The 11,965-nt window shown below is 37.8% G+C and overlaps 1 protein-coding gene and 1 pseudogene across 1 annotated transcript in view; one reads left to right on the top strand and one right to left on the bottom strand.

Moving 5' to 3' along the window:
• MDGA2 (MAM domain containing glycosylphosphatidylinositol anchor 2) overlaps positions 1-11,965 on the top strand; it is a 760,567-nt gene that overhangs the window by 42,145 nt on the left and 706,457 nt on the right. The window lies entirely within an intron of this gene.
• On the bottom strand, positions 7,696-7,854 carry LOC117797304 (annotated as a pseudogene).

Here is an 11,965-nt window from a genome sequence, read left to right as displayed (position 1 = left end):
ATATATATATATAGATTTCCTCTAGAATGACACAAATTACATTCTCAATTGCTCCAATACAGTTACAGAAGCTACATTTAACACAACTCCAAATATAGCAAAGATGCTTTAAATGTGTCCATATCTGATGAAAGAAATTTAAAATATTTCATATAAAAGTATAAGTAAAATAATCCTAATAAATGCATGAAGTTTTGTTTTTAGTGTGCTGTCAGAAGTTAACCATATGAGATTGAAATCTTTTACTAGTAAAGAAAATGATATTGTCACCTTTGTGAAGAATATTGACATGGCAGATTTGTACTATTCACAAAGGAAATTAGGAAAGCTATATATAAATGTATGTACAGAAAGCATACATTTGACCCATGAGCAACATGGGGGTTAGGGGCACTGATCCCCATGGCACAGTGGAAAATTGGCATATAACTTTTGACTCCCCGAAAACTTAACTACAAATAGTCAGTCTACTGTTGACCAGAAGCCTTACTGATAACATAAACAATTAATTAACGTGTATTTTGTATGTTATATGTATTATGTATTATATTCTTACAATAAAGTAAACTAGAGAAAAGAAAATGTTATTAAGCAAGTCATAAGGAAAATACATTTACAGTACTGTATTTATTGGAAAAAAAATTCATGTATAAGTGGACCTGCATAGTTCAAACCCATGTTGTTCAAGGGTCAACTGTAAATCCATATTCTAGAATTCTTGGATGATATTGGCCCTAACGGTATGAAATGAATCCCTCTTTCATGATAAATAATACTGTAGCAAGTTCAGGATTTGCTTTTCGGTGTGTGTATATGTTTTTTGTATGTGCACGCATGCATGCATGTGTAATAATTAAATAAAGTTGCCAGCAAAGTGTGAATTCAGAACCTTTCTCCCAAACTATGTATTCTCATCTCTTGGTGATTGTTTGAAATTCCACCACCCAGCTTGCTTTATTTCTTTAAGGCTTTGCCAACTGGTTAATATGCAAAACTCATTTGCTAGGAGATGCTTTAGGCAGTTTGCTATCTAATGAAAACAAGGCCATTAGAGTCAGAGAGCTGGGACTGATCCTTGCCAGTGGCTGGCTGAATGTCCAAGGGCAAGTTATTTTTTCTATAAGGGAAATAAGGTAGGACTAGTTATTCAGAGTTGGTGTGAAAGAGAAATGAGAAAACTAGCAGTTATCACCATGGCTGGCATATGGATGGTGCTTAAAACTCACTGTGAACGGCTGTCCAAAATCCTTCCATGACTTGGTTTCAAAACTAGATAATAAGGGAAAGAAAACATGGTATCAGTAGGTTTCCAGAGGACGCTGAGAAGGAAATATCAGCAAGGCCCTGGAAGGCGAAATCCTGTAGTCAAATTTGGTCTGCTTTTAAGTATGGTCAGACAGATTTTCGAAAACACATTTGCCTAACAAGTCATAAACCACCCCATATTTTAAACTAGATGTGAATCTTTGTGTGTGTGTGTTACCTTTGGAAATAGAATATGGTTAAACTACACTTTCTGTATGTAACTTATTTTCTGAGCCAGAAATGTTATTTCAACACTTTGGAAATGTTAACCTTAAAAATAAAACTCTCCATTATGTTACCTGCACAAAATGGGTTTATTCGGGAATAGAGAATCGTAATTCTGGACAAGAAAGCAATAACAAAACCCTAGGCAAGTCCAATAAACAGAGGACAGGAACGTTATTTTATGGAGAAGGAGGAGAAAGCTGGGAGGGGTTTGCTTTGAAGGAAAGTCCATTGGAGAAAATCAAGCTTTCAGTGTAATGATGGAAAGTCACAGGGATCATCGATTTCTTGTAGAAGATGCAATGTATATCTTTTCCGGTTGTGACTTGTAATTGATAATCCTCTCCAGCTGACCATTCTGTTGTGTTCTGTAACTGACAGTTCTTTTGTAATTGACATTGAGTGGTATTGCCCTTCTAGCCTTGGGACTCCACTATAGTGAGGTTTCCCTTTATTAATTTTCACAGAAAATTAATTAATTAGTTCTATTCACAAATAGAAACACTCTCAAATAGTTTTGCACAGCCAATAGTGAAAAAAATAAGTAATAAATGCAGTTTAAGAAGCTTAAAGACAATCCACTCTTTGGTGTTACAATTTAAAATTCACATGCTAACAGTTACAACCTTGGGCATCTAGAACTTTGGACAGCTTACAAAAGTTATAGAACCTAATTTTTTGCTGTTGTTAAAACTTATATTTGATGAACGTTTCCATTTTAAAGTATTTCTGATACAAATTGTTCCTTTACACCTTTGGTCTTTCTACAAGGGTATCTAACCTTCTAAATTACTTACATGAATTCTGTGCATTCCTGCACTGCCTAGATGTTACACTGCATTCCAGAGACTGATAATAAAACACACAAAACAGGTACATAAACATGTATTTAAAATATAAAATAGAAGGGTGCCTGGGTGGCTCAGTCAGNTGGGCATGTGTGGATGTGCACACGTTCTCAATGTCACATCTTCCTTGTGTCCAGGAAGGACCCTCCACCCCCCCCCCCCCCCCCCCGCCAAGTTGGGTTCCCTGCTCAGCGGGGAGCCTGCTTTGCTTTTCCCTCTCCCTCTGCCCCACTCATGCTTGCTCTCTCTATCTCAAATAAATGAAATCTTAAAAAAAAAAATAAACAGAATGTGGTGAGTGCAGAGCAAAAATAGTGTTAGGGTGCAGATTAGAGGAACCATTATTTCTTGGATTAAGTATTCATTTGGAAACTTGGGAAATATTTCCAAATAAGATAGAGCTTTTCTCACTAAATGCTATGGAGATACCGAAATAATTTTTTATATTGTTTGTTCTCTCCTACCAATGTCTTGTGAAACACATGCTTCCACTCTCGGGAAGTAATAGGCTATGGTTCATCTCTCCTTACTGAAAAAGTACTGTTTCACACAGGTGAGACGCTGCTTGCTCCACAGGATTGCTGAGAGCTAGCCTTTTTTATGTGCTATGCTGGGTTTGTTGACCAAGAAGAAGAGGCTGTAAAACAACCAGAAGTGTTTATTTAGGGTTTTAGGGGTTGCAATCTGGGAGATACAGAGTAGATGAAAATTGAAAATGTGCTCAAATGGCAAGTGGGGAGTGCAGGCTTATAGAGACAAAACCCACTAGGTTATGTAACTTGCTTTGCAGGAATTACGATTGGTGCTGACGGAGTTAAACTGACTAACACATGATAGGCTATTTAGCTAATAGATGTTACATTATCTCTATTTCAGTCCAGAGTACAAAGATGTGTTCCAGAAGGTGGTCAGAGGTGCAATTGGCAAAAGTCAGAAGTTCAGGACGATATAAAAATTGAAACAGGAGATGTGCGTGTTTCTTCCTCAGTATCCTCCCAGAGCTATTTTGAATGAATCTCTTAGCGATGCTTACTTTACTTTGGAATCTTCTTTTGCAGGTTGTTGGCCAAACAACTTGAGATTAAATTGTTCTACTATTCCTGTGCCAATTAAAATTTAAGACGATTTGTTTATACTGGTGCATGCGTTTTGTTTTCTTTACTCAAGCTTCCTTGTGTTATAACCTTTCCCAATACATGATGTTCTGCTTACTCATTAAACTGCTAATAAAACGCTGAAGTTTAAGCAGTAGGCGAAACTGGTGAATTATTTAAAAAAAAACAAAAACAAAAACTAATTCTTTGTGGTTCATGGAGCGAGGCATTTTAGATTTGCACAAGATGTGTGCTTTCTGACTCATTCACAGCAGCTCTTTTTGTCCTGCAAACCATTTCTTCCCAGTGGGAAACAAATCATATCATACATCTTTATAAGTGTTCTGTGTGCTGTAGGGAAGGCTGGTGTCTCTTCACAGTGAGGTGGGTGGATCTGCTGACACAAGGCAAACAGTACCTTTAGTATTTGCCTCAGATGTGAGGTTTGAGCTGGAGGCCGTGGTCTGGCCTTGCTGTGTGCAGTTAGGTCTCAATGACCTCTGCTAATGGAGAGGGTCAGGTGTCTCATGCCCTGACCCAGTGATTACTAAAATATGTTTCCAATATACAAGATGTATATTTAGCTTTTGGATTAAATGATGTCTTTTTCAGTAGATAACATTTAAAAATAGTTTCACGGCCATATCAGAATTTTGCTTTCTTTTCCAAGTAGTGGTTTGATAGAAAAGGGAAGTGATTCCAAGTGGTGTTATGTGGTAGAAACTACATAGAATTGATTTTAGCCTGTTTACTCAGCCGACTCTGTACTTCCTATCTAGTTCATTTAAATTCACGTATTCTGGGCAGTAACGACATAGTAGGGAGCAAGAAAAGGAAGCTATTTTATTTCTTTATTTTCAACTAAATGAAACAGTTTATGTTATCATTTAGTTGAAAATAAATAAAATGACAATTAAAAATGTAAGATAATTTCAGTTAGTCATTTGTAAAATGTAAAACCTTATAACCAGATTAATATGTAAAACACTAAATTAGGGGCACCATTGGGCTAGAGCAGTGGGAACGGGCCTCCCTGAGACAGCAGCGTGAAGGGGACTTGGGGGGTCATCAGGAGACAGCGGTGCAAGTAGGCTGAGCATATTTGAGAAAGACCAAGGCCACGAAAATGAAGGGGAGAGTTGAAGGACAGGAGGAGAGATGGGGAAGGAGCTAGCTTCCTTAAGGCATGAGTTTAGGGAATACGTATGTATGTATAATCAAGCAGCAATGGAGACTGTGGGCACCTACTTTAAAATCTGTCTTTTTGTGGGGGATACTTAGTCTTCAGCTTGTGAGAAGGAATTTCACGGACTTCCCTCAGAACTCATGTTAAAGCTATTTTGGGGAATGCTGAGATTAATTTATTTCATTGTAACCATTATAAAGGTTACCTATAGGACTCTGGGGAGGTTGCGTATTATCTTAATTTTGTTCCCTTGAATATTTGCTGGGTTGATGTAATGTGATTTTTCCCCATTCTTCTAAATGGTGTTCTATCTGTAATGTCGTATAGAAAAATAAGAAGGATACAATAGTGTCCAATGTCTTTTCCATCTATCAGGTAACTCATACAACCCAGTATATCCATATGCCCCTCCTGTAGTTAGCATTTCCTATATTTTGCATAAATTCCTTATAGCTATCATTAAAAGTGTGTGTGTGTGCATGTACACATAGACTCAAACACACATGTTTTGCCACTTAACTATTTTGCATCTTATCTGTTAAGTGCAAAAGGAGTGATTGCCTTCATTCTTGTCTCTTGGAAGTTAAATGAATTGCTGGGTCTATGGTTAAGTGCTGTGCTACTCATTAAACAACTTATTTACCAAATGCAAAAAAAAAAAACAAAACCCAAGGACACTCTTGTGACTAGATGTATGTCAATAGCATTGGTAGCACAAGACATTTTAAATCATAGAGGAAGAAAAAGAGAGAGTGAGAGAAAAGACAGAACTCAGACTGTAGTAGTTGCATGTTCGTCCGCAGGGGCCTGAACACAATTCATTATCACTGTTGACTCTGTGCATGGTGTGGTGGTTCTTCTGGGGCTCTTGCCTGCGTTCTGTTATGCACACGCTTCAGCAGGTGGTCTGCTGGGATGGTGGGCCTCTCTGCCTGTAGTCTTGCAGCCTCAAGGAAGCCAGACCAAATTTTTTCAAAGCATAATGATCTCAGGACTCTGAGAGGATGAAAATGAGGCCTTCTTGGAAATTGCAGGATATCATTTCCATGAAAATCACAGGGCTGGTCCAGATTCAAGGTGTGGGGAAATAGACTCCCCTTCTTGATGGAAGAACCAGCAAGCTTTTTAATCTGAGAGAGCTAGAGTGAGATCATGATTAAAGAAGAAGGAACAGGAGGTGAGTGCTGTGGGGTAAGGAGAAAAGAGGGAAGAAGGGGATGGGAAGGAAGTGAAGAAAGTGACATTTGAAATACCAAAGCGAAAGTTGCAAGTATTCCTTCCATGTTTTATCCTGATTTGGCTCAATTACATGTCTGTTCAAAGTCTTCCAAGGGTTTGGAGACAGTGGACCTGGAACGGAAAAAGGAAATGAGAAAGTGGGGGAGTGGGCAGAGAGAGAGAGACAGAGGGACAGAGTTCCTGAGAGATGAGTAGGGGAATTGGAAATGAACACACATCTAATTTTAGCTCAGTCATTGGACAAAATCAAAGCATTTGCTAGGCAGCATATTACAGAATACAGATCTCTTGTTTGGAGGAGCAACCTGGCACAGGAACACTTTCCAATGTGACATCAAATAGTACCCCTTTTTGAAATAGCTCTTCTTTGAGCAGTGATGATTTTATGTCTGCTGTCCATAATTTGAGGATGTACTCTGATGCTTTGGACTAATGCATCACTCCATGGAACTGGTGCAGACTGATGTATTAGTTTAATAAAGCTTTCAAATGAAATCTGATAGTTTCATTAATGTCTGGGAAAGGACTGTAAAAGCAAAATCAATTAGTAGTGAGACAGAGGAAAAATTAGGATCCCTTTATTTAAATCATTGAAGGTGGAGGAGTAAAAAATATTGCAGCTCTCTTTGCATGTTGGCAGACAGACTGTATTGTTGCTTAGAGAGCAGTGGTCCTTGTTCTCATTAGGGTAGATTATATAATAGACTCATTAATCCTAACCCTTAAATTGACCAGCTGAACTTGAGAAGATAAACGGCTCCTGTGGTTTTGTGTGGGCAATAATTGGAAGGAAGTCATCTATTTCACATAGGACTTATGTTTTTTTCTTTCTCCTTTCTTTTTCTTTAAGCTTTCAGACTTAACCAAGTACTTCACTTGGACTCCAGAGAGCCAAGTTCGGAAGTGTTATGCAGCATTCACCTCACTTTCTGCACTCTGGGGCCTCTTCTCTCTACCACAACATATTTCACAGTCCCTGAGCCCTGCACCAGGGAAGCCTGGTGGTTGGGTTGGTTTTATTCCCCGAGGTCTGTCTTTCATCAGTGTTGCAGACCACAGACAAACTGTTGGTAAGTTTTTCAGCCATTGGAAGCTTCAATGTAAAGTCCAAGAACTTTCTCTGTCACTTTTATCCCCCAAGGAGACAAAAAGAAATTCTTGTTTTTTTTTTTTTTTTTAAGATTTTATTTATTTATTTGACAGAGATAGAGACAGCCAGCGAGAGAGGGAACACAAGCAGGGGGAGTGGGAGAGGAAGAAGCAGGCTCATAGCGGAGGAGCCTGATGTGGGGGTCGATCCCGCAACGCCGGGATCACGCCCTGAGCCGAAGGCAGACGCTCAACCGCTGTGCCACCCAGGCGCCCCGACAAAAAGAAATTCTTGTTTAGAGTCTTCTTTAGTGGAAATAGTTTTCCATAGAGATGTGGCAGGAAACTACATATACACAAATTTCAACCTAGCAAGAGAAGGAAACATAGGTGGTGTCCTTTTCCTCCAGCTTATAGAGGAATTATAATTGTATTTTATAGTGCTTCCAATTTCTATAAACACCCTAAAAATAATTTGGAATTATTCTGCTGTTTTACTGAGTGGTTCACCTGATCAAAATGAATGCTCATCTCTCTTGGCACTGTCTGATCTAAAAACAGGCAATAATTCGTGTTTCCACTGCACTCTGTACTAGGCCTCTTGGTCTCCACTATCCTTTTGCATTTGGAATAGTTCGTACTCGCAAGACACCTTTGTGATTGGGCCTGCCAGTTCGTTGGCTAGTTGTTTAACATGGTCATTTCATAAAAACATTAAGTTGCTGGTACAAGAGAGAAGCAAAACATGTGCCACTTATTTAAAAAAATATATTTTCTATTTAGATTTAAACTAGTCATAGATTTCCACAGTCCTGAGAGGAGCTTTCTTAGATTACACTTGATCTTAGCCAAAAGGCCGAGAAGCGATTCTTAGATTAAATACGTTAACATAGGTTGTGGCATTCCTATTCTTTCTAAATGAGTGAATTTCCTATAGTGGTCAGACCTAAAACACTACATGATGACTCCAGGAAAGTAATCATAAACTAAAACTCCATAGCCACAGGAGAGAATATGATTTTTGTGCTTGCATGAATTGAAGAGATTGCAAGTTTTATTAAAGACTATCTATTAGTATGGGCTCAGACATACACAAGCTTGCTTTTATTCCCAGAACTGCATATACACTGGGCTAACACATCCAAGCACTATTCATTGATATCGTTGGATCATGACCTTTGACCTTGTCTCAGATGCCACTGAAACTGGAACAAAAAATCTTTTACTTTTACCCACACTTTTTAAGAGCAAAATTTGAGTTTCATCTCAGTTATGCATGCAATTCTGATGGAGTACTGTCTTTCTTATTTAAAAGAAAGATTTTTTTTCATAAAACCATTTAGTTTCAATGTTAAATAATGGACAAGGAAGTGAATATAGCTATTTTATTCTAGGCAAGTAGACTAGTAATAGAAAATAGGTTTTTATGTAAGGACCCTTTATAGTTTAAGGGCCATATCTTACACTCTTGTACCCTAACCTTTTATAATATTCTTGGAAAACAACTGCCCTGAATCAATACATTTATTTTTTCTTCTGTATCCAGGATGCAGAGTATTGTTGGGAAAGTTACAAGTGTTGATTTCTAGCACAGTAGACACATGGCCTCCCTGAGTCCTTGATCTTGCTCTGTAACCAAACCAAAGCTGTTTCAAACAGTGGCACCTAGTTACCCTCTGCAGCTATGAGACGCCTTCAGTATCTTCTTTATGCCTCTGTCTGACTTCTCATATCTAGCTGACAGCATCAACTAGTATTTACTCTCTGGAGTAAAAGGGCATCATCAATATACAGCATATTTGGTGCTCAAAAATATATGTTAAATTAAATGCTTAGTGTGCCTGTTTGAGTTGATATGAAATATGTGTTAGCCTGTACTGACTGAAANAGCCTGGACTGACTGAAAATCTTGAAGCCAGGCTTATACTATTACTCTCTAGCTACGCAGTCTTGTAGATGGTAGGCATTTTGTGGAACATACCTCCATATGGTTTAAGAAGATGCTAGTAATAACAGCATGTAATTTTGTTATCACTAAATTAAAATTTCTTTTTTTTTTAAAGATTTTATTTATTTATTTGACAAAGACAGCCAGTGAGAGAGGGAACACAAGCAGGAGANAATCTTGAAGCCAGGCTTATACTATTACTCTCTAGCTACGCAGTCTTGTAGATGGTAGGCATTTTGTGGAACGTATCTCCTTATGGTTTAAGAAGATGCTAGTAATAACAGCATGTAATTTTGTTATCACTAAATTAAAATTTCTTTTTTTTTTAAAGATTTTATTTATTTATTTGACAAAGACAGCCAGTGAGAGAGGGAACACAAGCAGGAGAAGTGGGAGAGGAAGAAGCAGGCTCCCAGTGGAGGAGCCTGATGTGGGGCTCGATCCCAGAATGCCGGGATCACGCCCTGAGCCGAAGGCAGACACTTAACGACTGCGCCACCCAGGCACCCCTAAATTAAAATTTCTTGTTAAGGTTGCCCATTAAATCGTCGAAGACTTACTGGCTCACATGATTTTTTCCAATGTTAAATGGCTTTGATTCAGCTATCAGACCCTTAATTTAAAGACATTTTTTAGCAGCAGTAATGGATTTATACCAATTTAAGTGCAGTCCTTCCTCCCCTTTTCTGTGATCTGACAAACAGACCAACATAGTTAATGTGGTTTACAAGGAGGAGAAGGACGGAGGCTGCGCGTGCCCACTGATGGAGTTTGATGCATTTCTTTTGTCCCAACAGTCTGAGACCTTAGTGAGTCAACACTACTGAGAGCCCTAAAAAAAGTGTGGATACAATTCCTGTTACATCCAAAAGCAGCCATGTCATCATTATTTCAGTAAGAGTTAGGTAAAGTATTAAACTGTCCTCTTGGGACAACTATATTCAATATTAAAGAAAGGGAAACCCACCATAGCCATGTAGCCAGTATTGCCACAAGTCAAATGTATCTCCTTTCTTTGTAAATTTGAATTATAGTTCTTTATTCTGTGTGGTATAAACTAAAAACTAAATCAGTTATTATTTTCCCTCTGTGGTAGTGATATTACTTACTCAGGATATTCAGAACATGCAATAGGTTATCCACCTAAATCTATATTAAATTTTTACTTTTATTTGAATATATTTTATACATTTCAAAAAGATTTATTCTTCATTTCAAAACACAATGAGGTGAGTTTATAATGACACAAAATAATTCCTCGGTAGACTTGATGCCTAGCCTGGCTCTCTCCTTATCTAGCTGGGTGATTTTGAGTATGTAATGAAACCTCTCCTGGCTCAATTTATCTGAGAAAGGACAGGTGGGAGCAAACTTATCTCTAAAAATCCATTCCAGTTATAAATTAATGTAATTTTAAAACACAAGCTTGCAAAGTACATGAAGGAGGTATTATATTTTCCAGATGGGGAAATTGAGGCAAACAAAATCAGTTACTTATTTAAAGCCTTTTTTTTTCCCCCTATGGAGTAAAACTCATTGATGGAGTTAAATGAAAAACTCATGACTCCTTATTCCAAGCACATGACACTTTCTACTACTTGGAAGAAATACTGAATGCAGTAAAATACTCAGCCTCAGCTGTGTCTAAGTGCTTTGAGTTCCGTGTATTGCCTTTTCTTTTTGTGCCTAAGTATACATCAGTAATTATCTTAATTTGATTTGCTGCCATTTGAATAAAATGGAAGAAACCAGCACTTGTCTTAGTTTCCAACTGACTTCATTCTTTCCTGCTAGCAGATTTTCTGTCTAGTTATGTTTCAGATGGAGTGACTTGACAGATTCCTTTTAAGTTAAAATCATTGACTCAATTATGGAATATCCTTCTTGTGCATAGTGATGCCGTGAAGCATACTAGCGGAGGACAGACATGAATGCTTCCCAAAACGATCGTAGTTTCTAGTTTAGCAGATGAAACAGAAGGGCGGGAAGCAGATGCCGACACACTATTGGTATAGCACCTCAGTTCTGTGATTTGAACTGAGATTCCTTCTACTAACCTGTATTCTGTCCAGCTATTAAAAATAGCCCTTTCTTGTATCTAACGACAGCTCCTTCTGAGTTGATTGCGTCCCTGGAGAAAGGCCCTGAACCACATTTAGGTGGGGAAGAGTCTGGAGCTGATTGCAGCTTTCTTTTTGAAAATTATTATTATTTTGGTAAAATGTACATATAACATACTGTTATCATTTTAACCATTTGTAAGTGTGCAAGTTCAGTGGCATTAAATACATTCTCAGTGTTGTATAACCATCACTACTATGTACACTGAAACTTTATTGTCCCCAGCATAATCTGTACCCATTAAACATGAACTCCCCCGCACTCTTCCCCCAGCCTCTGGGAACCTCTTCACTTTCTGTCTCTATGAATTTGTTTATTGAGGTTCTTCATATAATGGGATCATACAATATTTTCCCTTTTGTGCCTGGATTATTTCACTAAACATGTTTTTAATATCCATCCATGCTATATAGCATGTTATCAAAATTTTGTTCTTTTTTGTGGCTGAAAATACTCCACTGTGGTGTATGTGTGTATACACACACATACACCACATTTTATTTATCCGTTCATCTGTGGACTGACACTTGGGTTGTTTCCACCTTTTGGCTACAGTGAATAATAGTGCTATGCATATCAGTATACAGATATCTGAATTCCTGCTTTCAGTTATTTTGTAGGTATACCTAGGACTTGAATTTCTGGGATATATTGCAGTTCTGTGTTCACCCTTTTGAAAAACTACCAAACTGTTTTAGGCTGTACCATTTTACATTTCTATTAGTACTATATGAGATTTGCAATTTCTCAGCATCCTTGCCAACACTTTATATATATATATATTTGATAGCCTTCCTAGTAGATGTGAGGTGGTATCTCATTGTGGCTTTGATTTATATTTCCCTAATGACTAATGATGTTGAGTGCCTTTTCATGTGCTTATAAAAGCTTTCTTTTGTAGCATGTATAA

Source organism: Ailuropoda melanoleuca, chromosome 20 (genome assembly GCF_002007445.2).
Source record: "Ailuropoda melanoleuca isolate Jingjing chromosome 20, ASM200744v2, whole genome shotgun sequence".
In the NCBI taxonomy this organism is placed as follows: Eukaryota; Metazoa; Chordata; class Mammalia; order Carnivora; family Ursidae; genus Ailuropoda; species Ailuropoda melanoleuca.
This window is presented reverse-complemented; position numbering and strand designations above follow the sequence as displayed.